The 12,917-nt window shown below is 55.2% G+C and overlaps 1 protein-coding gene across 5 annotated transcripts in view; it reads right to left on the bottom strand.

Moving 5' to 3' along the window:
* AFAP1 (actin filament associated protein 1) overlaps positions 1-12,917 on the bottom strand; it is a 147,602-nt gene that overhangs the window by 104,092 nt on the left and 30,593 nt on the right. Inside the window, exon 1 of one of the 5 annotated variants that reach the window (XM_023253430.2) lies at positions 11,382-11,639. The exons of 3 other annotated variants lie outside the window; for them this stretch is intronic. The gene's annotated coding sequence lies outside the window, so the exon portion shown is untranslated. Of the gene's footprint in view, positions 1-262; positions 284-11,381; positions 11,640-12,917 lie in introns of those variants that run through there. One more of the 5 variants, XM_023253427.2, reaches the window with a different exon arrangement.

Below are 12,917 nucleotides of genomic sequence, written 5' to 3' on the forward strand. Positions count from 1 at the left end.
GAGCCGTGAGATCGTGACCTGAGCTGAAGTCAGAAGCTCAACCTACGGAGCCCCCCGGGCGCCCCCAGGGCAAGGACTTGTGAGGCAAGTCTGCTAAGAGCTGAAACACCATCGGAAACGGAAGACCGAATCCGCTTCTGAGGCTCACGTCTTCCTGCTGCGAGTGTGGAGCCGGCCTCACGGGGACACCGGCTGAACGTGACGTGCACCCGAGTCACCTGCCCCCACAACTGCTCTTGCCCCGCATGGAAACCTGACTCACAGTGAGGGAGCAGCCCAGCGGCGGAGAAGCTGGCGTTAGGGCTTCGGGTGAATTTGGTCCTATCGTCTGGTCATCGCGAAGGGCCAAGGCCGCAGGCTCTACCTCCATCCGGGTCCCTCTGTGCTCCTCTGGGGCTCCTGACGGCAGGAACAGAACCGAGGCTCAGACCGCACGGGGAGCGCGGGGCCAACGGGTCTGTCTGCGGGGAAAGCAGACTGAAAGGCCATCTGTCGCCCTGCCCCTACCCCCTGGCAGATGGGGCCCCCACCGCGCCCGTGTGGATGGGGAGGGCCGGTGGGCACCAAAGGCTGGGTAACATATGTCTGTGTGTCAATGGAAGTCAATTAAAGGAGACGGCTGGCCTCACAATAGCTTCTCAGGGTCTGGAGCTGCCAGCTCCCAGGACACATGAGATTCGGGTTCTGACAAAATGCAATGACGAAATCGTGGTCACACACAGAACCAGCGGACTCCGGAGTTGAAGCCACTGGCTCGAAATTCCACTCCCCCACCTCCGAGCTGTGGCCTCGAGGACACGGCGACATCACCACTCCTCCCTCTGCAGAATGGGAAGGAAGGACGGGGCCTCGCCACCAGGGCTCTGCTGAGATGTGCCTGGTGAAACATTTAGCACCGGATAAGCCGTGAGCAAGCCGTGACCGCTACCATCACCATCATCGGTGTAATTATCTGTTAAAGAGCATTTTGTAAAGTTTAATCTCTGCTTTAAAGGGCAGGTACGAGGATTAAACGAGACGATAGCAACTTGCCTAGAACGGAGCAGCGGCTACGCAGTCCGGCCTCAGTGAACTGCAGGCGTCTGCCCGGAGACACCAAGCCTCACCTCCCCTGTAGAGGTCACGAGAGCCCCCCCAACCTAGTGAGAACCCCTCTTCCAAACACGTCATAACGTTGCTTTAAATGACGGTAGGATCTGCGGAGACGTTATTTCACAGAAGAGGAAAGGACTTCCTGGAAGGGTAAGTCGCTAGAAGACACAAGGCTCGCAAGTGACAGAGTGACCACAGCAAGCTCTTACAAGTACCAGCAACTTCAGGAACCCCCAGCCCAGTAATCCTGGCTTCAGTAAAGCAGAAAACTATGCCGTCACGTTATCCTTTCCGCGTGAAAGTGTGTGTCCCTCTTCGAAGTAGTTCTTTTCGAAGTCGACGCAAAGGGCCCTATTCCTACAGGAAAACATGTCCCTCACAGTGTCCAAAATACAGCCTAAGCCACAATTCAGAGATTTCTAACACACATTTAGTTTTCCGGGTGTAGGATGTTAACCTGCCCCCCCGGATGAGGATCCAGAGGATCCAGAGGATCCAGAATGAACTAAGTCCTGCTCACGCCATCGCGACAAACCATCTAGAGGAAACCTTACTTAATCCACCAGCTCCTTCCAAAGAGGTGTCTACACCGTCCCCAACTCCCTTCCTCCCCACTGTGCTGGGCTCCCACGTCCTGCTGACACCCCTTCCCGGACTGGCTCCCACGGAGTCACAGTGACATCTGTCCTCACTTCATCGACGGGACGGCATCTGACCACACCCCCATCGCCCACCCTCTGGACACGGTTTCTCCTGTGTTTCCCGAGATACCTCTTCCTTCCCTTCGGTTGACGGGCCTCCTCCGCTACTGCCATGCATCTTCCTGGACCCGGGGCTTTTTCCCTCATCATCACACTCATCCGGGTGATTTCCTTCGACTCCATGAATCTAACTACCATTTGTCATGGCCCCTAAATTCCCGTCTTGAGCTGAGACCCCGTCCACACTTCCAGCTGCCCTCTGTGGGGAAACAGAGCTGAATCTAGCCTTCCTGAGGGATGCCGGAGAGATGGGATCACATGCGGGAGACACTCGGGGGCAGGGGACAGGGTGGTGACAAACAGCTGTGAAAGCGAAGGCCAGGGGACACGGATGGCGCATTAGGAGAACCAGGACATGAGAGGGAGCTCAGTGTACCTGCCGATGTGAGGCAGCTGCTGTCCACAGTGGTGGACACCGTGTGACACGGGCAGGCCCCGTCCCGCAGGAGTGAGCGGGAGACGCCCTACACCTTTGTGGCCTCTTTGCTTGTGAATCAAATCAGCTAATCCTATGTGAATTGCTCGTGTTCTTTGCGGTCTTGCTTTCTGCTCCTCCCCGCCTCTCCCCCTGCCCCCCGCACTCCAGGGCCTCTGGGCTTGGACCTCAGTCTTAGCCCTGCCACCAGCCACCGACCCCCTGGCCCGAGGGCTCCTGCTGGCCCTTCCCCATCTTGGTAATGGCGTCGCCGGCCCGCCAGTCACTCAGGCCAAAACCCGCGAAGCCTCTCACCCAACCGGTCAGCACATCTTACGGGGTCTCCTTTGAAAACACAGCAGACTACCCGCTTCTCGCCTCCCTTGTCATTTCCCACCAGGCCCAACCTCTGCGTTCGCCAGCCCAGGTTGCCGAGAGAGCTCCCAACCCACCTCCTCTCCACTTCTTCACCTCACCCCTGCAACCTAGCCTCACTAGAAACAGTTGGGAACGAATGAACGAACGAACGAACAAATCAACGAATGATTATACACACACAAACAAGACAAAGAAAGAGAGGGAGGGCGGAAGCACAAATCTAAGATGTCTGGGGAATCCGCTGCAGAGCATACAGGAATTCTTTGGGTGATTTTTGCAACTTTTCCCTAAGTCTGAGTTGTTTCAAATGAAAGAGTGAAAAACAAAACCAAACGAAACTCCCTCCCTCCTTCTGAGTCCTTCCTGTCTCCCTGCAGCCCCCCAGCTGGGGGGACCCCTCCGCTCAGCCCCGCTGGTTTTCAGGAAACGGTAAAGAGCCCTTGTCTTTCTTTGGTCTGACCGAGCTTGGCAAGGGGGGTGTAAAAATAGCGGACGCGGGACCCACAGACTGTGCTGCGAGAGCTCTCCGTTTAACGGGAAGGACAGACACACAAGCAGAGAATTTCAGAATAACGTGACGCGTGCTTTGGCGGGGACGCAGGGCTACCGGGACACGCAGCTCGGCGAGGCGGCCCAGAACCTCAGTCCTGTGTCTTGCAGGCACCCCGTGACCACACTTTCAAGGCTCTGTGCACATGTGTGCGCCCAGGCCATGCACTCCCTCAGGGCCAGTCCCAGGGGCAGCAGGAATACGGGCCCAGCTCAATAAACCGTGGACGAGTGAGCGAGCAGGTCAAGAACAGCTCGCCCAGCAACACTCAGTAACACAACAAGACGGTGTGCAAACCACGCTTTTCTGGTTGGAAGCAAGGCTCGGTTCACAAACCGTCTCTCCCCAGAAGGGCAGAAGTCAAGGCGTTCTTTACCACCACGCACGCCGAAGGCTCCCTGTGCAGGACAGAGTCCCATTGTTATCCAACAGCGTGCACGGCCGATAAGCCTCAGCCTCTCTCCCGTCCCCGGGGCCTGATAAAACAAGCTCTGGAAAACCCTGATCATTGTGAGGGTGGCTCCCAGCCCCAAGAGCCTCCAACACCAGAAGCCGAGGCCAGCAGGCCGACTGGGGACAACAGATAACTGGGAGGTAAGAACAAGAGGGCCAGTGGGCTGGGAAAGTGCTGGAAGCGGGTAAGGCAAATAGAGACCTGACAGTGGCCGCCCAGGGCCCAGGGAGTTAAGAAGGAAGTTGTGTGTGTGCGTGTGGGGTGGTGGGGTCAGTGTGGGGGTTGCGGGGGTGAGTGTGGGGTGTGTGTACGTGTGAGCGTGGGTATGAGTGTGGACTGTGTGTGCGTGGGTGTGGGGCGTGTGCATGTGAGGGGGTGCGAACGTGGGGGCGGGTGGGGGGCTGTGCGTGGAGGGGACATCGTCCGGAGTCTGACTGGCAGGTGGAACAGTGATGGGTGAACAATTGGGCCGAGAGCACCTGGCTGGGTCTCGCTCGCTCGCGGTCCAGACCGATCCAAGTGCACGTACCTCCTCAAGCGTGAGCCACAGCAAACGCCTCCGGCGGCCCTGCCCGGAGAAAGTCTAATTCACATACGTGGCCAGGAACAACACCGCCACTATCACATTAACACCAAATAAATCCTGACTGCCAAAGCCCACAAGAATGACACCCTTGGCGACTCCGGTTATCACAGAATCCTCCAGAAATCTGTAACGCTGCAAGGAGAGGCCGTAAAGAACACGCCACACACCAGAGCGCCTCCCATGCTGCCCGTGCATAAACGTCTCCACCGCAGGGGAGCCTGGGGGGCTCAGGCGGTTAAGCGTCTGACTTCCGCTCAGGTCATGATCTCACGGTTCGTGGGTTCGAGCCCCGCATCGGGCTCTGTGCTGACAGCTCGAAGCCTGGAGCTGCTTCGGATTCTGTGTCTCCCTCTCTCTCTGGCCCACCCTGCTCACACTCTGTCTCTTTCAAAAATGAATAAACATTCAAAAAATTTAAAACACAAAACATAAAAATAAACTTCTCTAGTGCAGTCAATTTAGCAAACTGTCCTTCTAGTATCTCTGTGCCAATGGCCACTCTTCCAGCATTAGCTGCAAACTTAATGCAGAGACACCCCCCACGAGGTCAAAAAAGTGGCCCAGCCAAACAAGCTGGAGAATGCACTGGCAGCAGGCAGACCACCGCCCCCGTCCCCGCCTGCCCTGCTCCCCCAAGCAGGCCCTGACCAGAGTAGCCTTGACAAGTAAACCCCCATGAACGCGGCGCCCAGAGTGTGATTCTGAAAGCCTGTCGTACAGCCCACGAGAAACGGTAAGCGGGACCTTGAAGACCACGGAGTGCATCCACGTTGCCGTGCGTGGACTCGGGAGTCCGGTCACACAGCCACGACGCGGTTAACTCGGCGAAACTCAACAACGAATGACGGACTAAATACGTGCAGGACGCGGAGGAAGCAGGACTTCCAGGCTCGAGAAGCAGGTCCAAAGGCGGCCTGGCTGCGAGGCTGCCGTGAAAGGGTGGCACGGCCTGGTCCAGGACCCCGGTGGCAGGACTCACCTCCCCGAGGAGCGCCACCGTGTCTTCCACAGGGCTGAACGCAGCTGCAGGCCTGCCGCACGAGGAGGGACATGACCGTGGCACTTGAAACGTGACTGCGAGGCCAGATTCCAAGTCACACGTGGGGTGTGGGCGCGTGTCCGCCTGCACCCAGCAGGGACACGGAGGAAGTGCCCAGTCACTAGATGCCAGCGCGCCTGTTACCCCTCCACTCCCTTCCTCCGCTGTCATTCCACGTCAGTCCCTGACTTCCCTCTGACACATTTCAGGAATCACATATTTTCCCGTGACTTTCCCCCATGATTAAAATGCCCAGAGCATCCTGACGAAGCGATCTCTCCTGCCACCGTTGTGGCCTCCGGTTTTATAGAACGACGTGCATTCGGTGCCACTCGGTGACCAGACCGCAGCAGCTGGCAAGGCTGGCCCCCGCAGGACGGCAGGCGGGCAGCGGGGCCACTTTTCAGGCCACAGTCCTACGCAGCTCAGGGAAGCCGTGGCCAGACCGCCCCCTTTGAGGAGAGCCCAGAGGAGCGGGAACAGGTAGGGAAGGTGAGCAGGAGAGCAGGTGCACAGCCTGTGGTGAGAAAGGCGGGGAGCACGCCGGCCCGGAGAGCACCAGCGGATTTTTACACAAGGCGGTGGGGGTGCTGGGCCAATTCTGCTGCTGCCTTTTAAACGCTGCTGTAAAATCCGCACTTGCACAAAATTAAGGGATATCGTTTTAATAAGTGTTCCTCTCGGTGCTCGGCGTCACTCCCGGGTAATCATTCAGAAACTCCAGCTTACGTTCTAAGGCTCACATCCTCGTGCAAACAAAGTGCCAGGGACCATGCAGCGGAGTACGGACACCTCTCTGCGCATCGATCAATAATATGCTCAATTACCCATTAAAGTAGACCTTAATTAGCTTACGTACACTTGAAATGCGGATTTGAAATACATACAGAAGACAGCCGTCTGACAGCTCTGCCTCAGAATTTTGGATGGCATAAATGACCCGTCGTGATTCCAAAACAATCAGCAACCTATCTTCACTGACTGCAGGAGAGCAACCCTTCTGGACCCAGCGTGAAAAAGAGCCCAGCTGGCGAGGCGACAGATCACGATCAGTTCTCTGTGAGCTCGGCCAGCCTCCGGGTCCCACATAATGTGCGGAAGTAAAGAGCGGTCAATGACCAAGCATCCAACTGCGTAGCCCGCCTCGCCATCTGCTTCTCCTGCCATTTGAATTTGAAATTAACGAGGCCACCATTAGAGGGCAGATCTGCTGTTTGCACCTGCTGTTCTCAAATTATGCGTGATGACCGGCCACACAATGGTTCAAGCTGTACCTTACACAGGAGTCCAAAGTGCTTAAATTCTAGGCTGAGAATAAAATAAAAATGGCAATTGTCCCTCTGACATTTCCCCTTTTTCTCAAAGTCGCTGTTCCCCAAACGCCTTCTTTTGTACTGTTTTATAAAACTTAGGAGAAAAGATAAGGTATTGGGAAATTTAAAGGCATGGTAAAAAAAAAAAAATCACTACTTTCTCTAGGTACAAGACTTGTGAACATGATTCTAGGTTGCTGGGTTTTTTTCTCTGCCCCCGTGACATCGGGGTACGTTTCTCCCCCATTACTGCATATTCAGAGTCAGGGAGGATGGTCCGAGCTATAAGGCGGGCGGTGAGGTGAGCAGTTGAAAGGCTCCGGCCCCCGTGCAACCGGGCGACGCTGGCCTAGCCACTTTCTGGTGCCTCACGCCGCATTTTCCACCTGCACCGGGATGAAAGGGCTGTGGTGCCGAGCCCCAGCAACGCTGCACACGCACACACGTGGCAGCTGTGACCGTCAGCTAATTTCCCGAAGACGTGGTCTACACGTTTCCGCTCACGCACCCCGCCCTCCTGCGGCGTCAGTATGTGGGCTGACGACACATCCCGCAGCCACCCGTGCGGCCCCAGAGGCTCACGGCCTCCACGCCCTCTTCTCGCCGCTTCTAAAAGCCTGTTTCAGGACACGGCACAAGAGCAGCCGTTTCTGCCAGCACGTTCACGCAACAGACACTCGTCGTCGGTGCGCCAGGACGGCCGACAGAGCAGAGGCCGTGAGACAATAACCCAGGTCTTCGAGCCCACGTTTTTGTAGGTGCGAACAGACAAAGAGAGGGATCAAAGCCGGAGACGACAAGGCAACGGGAAAGAGGAGAAAAGGGTCTCCGCCCCACCCGCACAGATGCTGACGTTATGACAGGTCAACGGGGAATAGGACAGACTGACAAAAGCCTATGTAAAGTGACACGGTGCTCCCTCGATTCCTCTCTTAATGGAAACAGGGGGCGGGGGGGGGGGGGGATAAAACTGTTTTAAGACGGTTACGGTTTCGGATTTCAGATGTCTGACCATCAAACTCACGCATTTCAAGGAAAACCCGTAAGCCATATGGCCGACGGCGGAACGCCTTTTTTTAAGAGAAGCTCTGAAATACGGGCCGATGTGTCTGTTTATGGGACTGCGTTGAGCCCGTGCTCAAGCAAACCGTGCCAACGGAACCGTCCGCGTTTTGCTGGATCTGCCAGCTTGCCACACACGGCCTTCCACGCCTTTTCTGACTGTTTATAAAGAGCGCAAACACCCAGACCCACAAATCGAGGCAAGCTGGCCCTTCCACGGCTGCCGCCGTGATCAAACGGCAAGGGGCCAAATCGACACGCGCACACAGCACACGGGGGGCTGCTGGGTGGGTGGATCCGGATTGGCTGGTTCTCCTTTAAGGTGGAAAGGAACAGGGGAGGAACCTTCTCTCCGCACAGGGCAGGCGGCGCCGTGTTCTCTGGAAACTTCTGCTTCCCGTGTCCACCTGCTCCTCCTCGAAAGCCACGGCTGGCGCGTTTGCTGCATGTCCTGGGGCCCTCCCAGAAGCCCCGCCACGGGGACCCCAGCCCCACGAACGAGCCTCCGCTCCCACCACACACGGGGTCACACGCGAGGAGAGAGCCCCGTCCACGGCCAGAGTCTCCCGACACCCAAAGCAATTCTTCTCCATCACGTTTCTACATGGGGCTGAATTCAGACCCTTTCTACTACCACCACAGCCCAGAGACAATGATACGGTGGAAGCCACGATGACCCATTCACGTTCTCTTTCTTCTCGAATGTTGAATTCATTTTCTTTTAATTTTTCTGATGTGTATTCATTTTTGAGAGAGAGAGACAGAGGGCAAGTGGGGTAGGAACAGAGAGAATGGAGACACAGAATCCGAAGCAGGTCCAGGCTCAGAGCTGTCAGCACAGAGCCCGACGCGGGGCTCGAACTCGTGAATTATGAGATCTTGACCTGAGCCAAAGTCGGACGCGTAACCGACTGAGCCACCCAGGCGCCCCTCGAATGTTGAAGTAATTTATTACGCACTCAGGAGGTGCCAGGCTTTGAGTTTTATCTCACTGAACTCTTATTACAACCTATAAAATCAGTCCCATTTCATTCCCCAACTTGCAGATGAGGAAACTGAAGCACAGAAAGATGAAATAATTTGTCCGCGGTCACAGATCATTTCGTGCTTTTTCCCCCAATTTTCAAAAGGGCATACTGCTTTCGTTACAAATGTTAAAATTTAAATGTAACTAAGACTCATGAAATAATCACATAGCAAATATTCGGATTCGGATCCATACAAAACAGTGAAATTCTCCCTCCACTATAATCTCCAATCCCAACCCCTTCCTCCGAGACAGCCGGTGCTGACCACGTTACACATCCCCCCAGAGCCGCCTCCATGGGTGTAGAAAGAAGCACGCTGCGCACACACGAGTGAGAGACCATCCATCACTGCTGTATCGCCCGAGGGGCTTGGGGGGCTTTAGCGACTGCACCCACCACAATCCATGGCACGCCTTCCCTACCACCTCACATAAACCATCAAAGTAAAGACTCGGCTTGTCCCACAAACCCAGCTTCGAAACGCACATCCCGGCCACCAGTTCCGCGTCCCCCCAGCACTGTGTGCCCACACGTGGTCAGTTGCTGGTAGACATAAACGTAGTATTTGATTCCTCTTCGAGCAGAGACGTGCTGCAGGGAGCGTGGTCCAGCTCTCTGGGGTTGGCCCCACCCTTCCCCCCGGCAGCCTGAACCCCGAAAGGGGGGAAAAGGCCTGACGACGTCAGTCCGAAAGGGGACGCTCAGTCAGGCAGTCCCTGCTCCCGAACACCACACAGGCCGGCCGAGGCTCTGAACCCCCACATCGCAGTCCGCTGCCTCCTCGGCTTCCCCCCTGCCCCTCGTCCTGCTGATCCTGACATCCTCCCCCCCCCCCCCCCGTCTGCCTCCGCACAGCCACCGCAGCCAGCACGGTCCCCCTCCGTGCCTTCCTGTCCGCACTACCGTCTCGAGTTGCTTTTGTAATCACTGGAGATTAGTTCGCTTGGTAAGGCTTTCACATTCTGAGCCGTAGATTTCATGAGGAATACACACGCCTGCATCCTGGTGGAGATGTGTGTACCGCTACAGCAAGCGATCAATGTACAGAGGGCCCCTCACTGCCACTCTCCCCCACAAAAACCGCCACCGCTGGGTCTGTCTTCCGCAGGACTCCGCTGCCTCTCTCCCGTGGTACCAACCCCAGTGCGTACATCAGGGCTTCGGTTAAGGATGCACCTCATTAACGGGCATCAGAAGTCACGCCTCCCACCGGAAGCCAAGCCCGCTTCTGAAGCACGCGCCACGCCAGAGGCCCCGGCGGATCCAGCGGAGTGGGGATACAGGCTTTTCCCTGGGAGGTCACTACCCCGGCCCAGAATAGTCACAAGATACCTGGGCACGGGATGAGAAACTCTCTAGGCAAAAGACACCAACAGGCAAGTCAGAAAAGAAAATCAATCACTGGAACCTCACTAATAGTCGAAAACGCAAATCAAAAGGATACCGTCTAGTATTTATCCAACTGACAAACTGCTTTCACTGCTAAGACTCAGCACTGGAGAGGAGCTCGTGGGCGGCTACTCTCGAGCGCGGCTGACACCTGGGCCGGTGGAAACCGCCTTTCTCAGGAACCCTTACCGGTGTCTGCCAAGGTCACACACACCCCCGCGCCCTGTCTCACCCCGCCCCAGGAACAACCTTCGCTGGGATGCACCCTGACTCCAACCAGGACTCTCGTTACCCAGAGCAGCACATGAACTGCAAGACTCCAGCATCCCACGTCACACAGACGCTGAAGGTACGATTTGAGTGCAGATCGTGTTTTGAAAGAACATTTGACGACATATGACAAAATGCTCACTCGTGTTTGTGGGAAAAAAGAGAGATCTCAAAAAGAAATAAAACCCGTTTTATGAAAAAATATACCATATTGTTATGCTTGGAAACAGACAAGAAACAGGCCTTGGTCAAGGGTCCCCAAGACCACCCCAGGCTCGAGGACGGGCAGCAGGACCCGAGGGGACCCCGCACACAGGCGTACTCGGAGCTAAGACCTGTCAGGGCGAGAAGACACAAAGTACCCTCAGCAAAGGGAAAGGCGCCGGGCGCAAAGAATGGCAGGTGCGAGCCTCCAGTCTCCCTCGCAGCAGAGTCACATGGGACACAGGACACGGGATACACGTGGGAAGTGCCGTCACGAGGAAGCTCACGAGAGACCCAGCGTCAGGGGTTTCGTCGGGGGCTGGGCACAGGGCCCCCCTCTGCCTGGCACCTACCGGTTCCAGACTCCCGGGAGGAAAGCGGGCGTGTAGACGCGCACCGCGCTCTCTGCGCAAAACCGCTCAGGCACAGTGAGCCGCCCTATCCACAGTCCCGGTGGTGGGCGCCGTCCTGATGAGGAAGTCCCAGACGTCAGCTGTTCTGCACAAGGCCAAAACGCCCATAGCGGTGATTTCTGCTTCTGAGACCTATTTTCTTCTGTATCCTCTCATTTCCAAACATTCCACTATGAACATGTATCTCCTTTACGATCCAGAAGGTGCCTTACACTGTTTTAAAAGCTCTGTTTCACTTATTTCGCCTACGTATCAATTTTCCAATTACATACAGGGGAATTCTGATATTCACACAGGCCATAAGAAGACACACGCCAGGGCACTGGCATTAGCTAGAGGGAGAGAGCAGAGCAGGGTGGGAGAGGACGCAAAAGAACCACGGTGGGACAGGCGTCCTGGGGGGGGAAGTGCCGGGACAAAAACTCACCTGTGTCCTCAAGCTTTCCAGCTCTACCCCCAATCGAACAAGCCAGATAGTCTGAGTTCACCTCTGGCATGGTTCCGGGCAGGCACTGTTTTGTTTGTAACGCAAAGATCTCTGTTCCAAGCACCCCCAGCAGATAGCGTGACAGTTCTTGTCAAGACAGTTTCTTATTTTAACGCCACTGAATTTTGAAGATCATGAAATCTTCTTGCCTGTGCTTCCTTCTGATGACCCTCACCAAAGAAAGAATTTCAGAAGAATCTGAAAGTTAAAAAAAAAAAAAAAAAACAGGTATGGAGTTGGGGGTGGCGGGGGAGATATGGAACCAGGAACTCAACCCAGGACTCGACCAGATGCCACCCACAGGGTGACACTCTCTTGTGTAAAAGGGGAGGGAAAATACTGCCTACCGCACAGCTGTAAGGGTCAGGTGAGAAAACAGAGGTACAAGAGTTGTGTTTAGTGTTAAGATACTAATGTCAGAAACCACTCTGATGTCACAAAATCATTCCACAAGTGCCTCGTATGTGTCGGCTATTACACATATGTGTCCGGCCCAGGGAGCACGGCGGTAAACAAAACAGATGTGGCTCGGCAGAGCTCAGAGGGTGTACTGATCGCTCAAGGAAGAAATCGTGCGGAAGGTGTGGTCATGGCAGGTGCAGCTCCCCAGTGGGGGCTCAGAGAAAAGACTCTGGGACTAAGGCCCGGGCGGCAATCCCAGGACTATCACACGAGAGCCTTGTGACCTCGGGCAAGTTCCTTCCGTTCCCCGTGCCTCAGTTTCCTTAGCTGTAAGATAAGGACCGAAACAGCAGGATTACAATCTTCTTGGGGCTGTAATGAGAATTTAATGAACCAATGTCTGTGACTTTCTCAGAACCATGCCCAGCCACGGAAAATATTTTGAATTGTGGAGATCACTTTTGTAAAATAATTCATATGAATCTTAGGGCCTTTGAGAAGATGTAAATGAGACTCTAAGCTGCACGTGGGTAAGCCGAGCAAGGTTCTCCCTGACCAGATACTCCTCTCTCCTCCTCGGCAAGCCTAGTGAATTTTATTCCAGCAGCATTCCCAAGTAACTTTCAGATGCCACATTCTGGCGGTATTAGAACAGTGCCAAGTGCTCAGTGCGTGACTAAGTTAAACATGCTTCCAAAATAATTACATATGTTTCCATATTACGTTACTGGCTGTTGCAAAAACCCTTCAAAAGAAGCATAAGGGAGGAGGGTCATTCGGTGACCCTGTGTGGCTTGCCCAAATTCCGAGAAGCCGGCCAGCGGGGAGGAACAGACCCAAGCAGAGCCCATTAACGCCGTAACGTGCACATCCCTGCTCGGCTCCCAAAGCTTCACGGAAATCCCAACACGGACACCTGAGACAGCATTCGAGAACGGCCACGATGCAGACGAGTGAGTGTCTTGTCATCTGGCCTTGAGGATGCTTTGCTGCCCTTCGCTCATGGAGGCAGAAACCGGACTCTGCTTCTTGAGCCGAAAGCAGAGCGTACGCTTCTCGGCGGGTAATCTCTGG

The sequence above is a fragment of the Felis catus genome, chromosome B1, assembly GCF_018350175.1.
Source record: "Felis catus isolate Fca126 chromosome B1, F.catus_Fca126_mat1.0, whole genome shotgun sequence".
Taxonomy (NCBI): Eukaryota; Metazoa; Chordata; class Mammalia; order Carnivora; family Felidae; genus Felis; species Felis catus.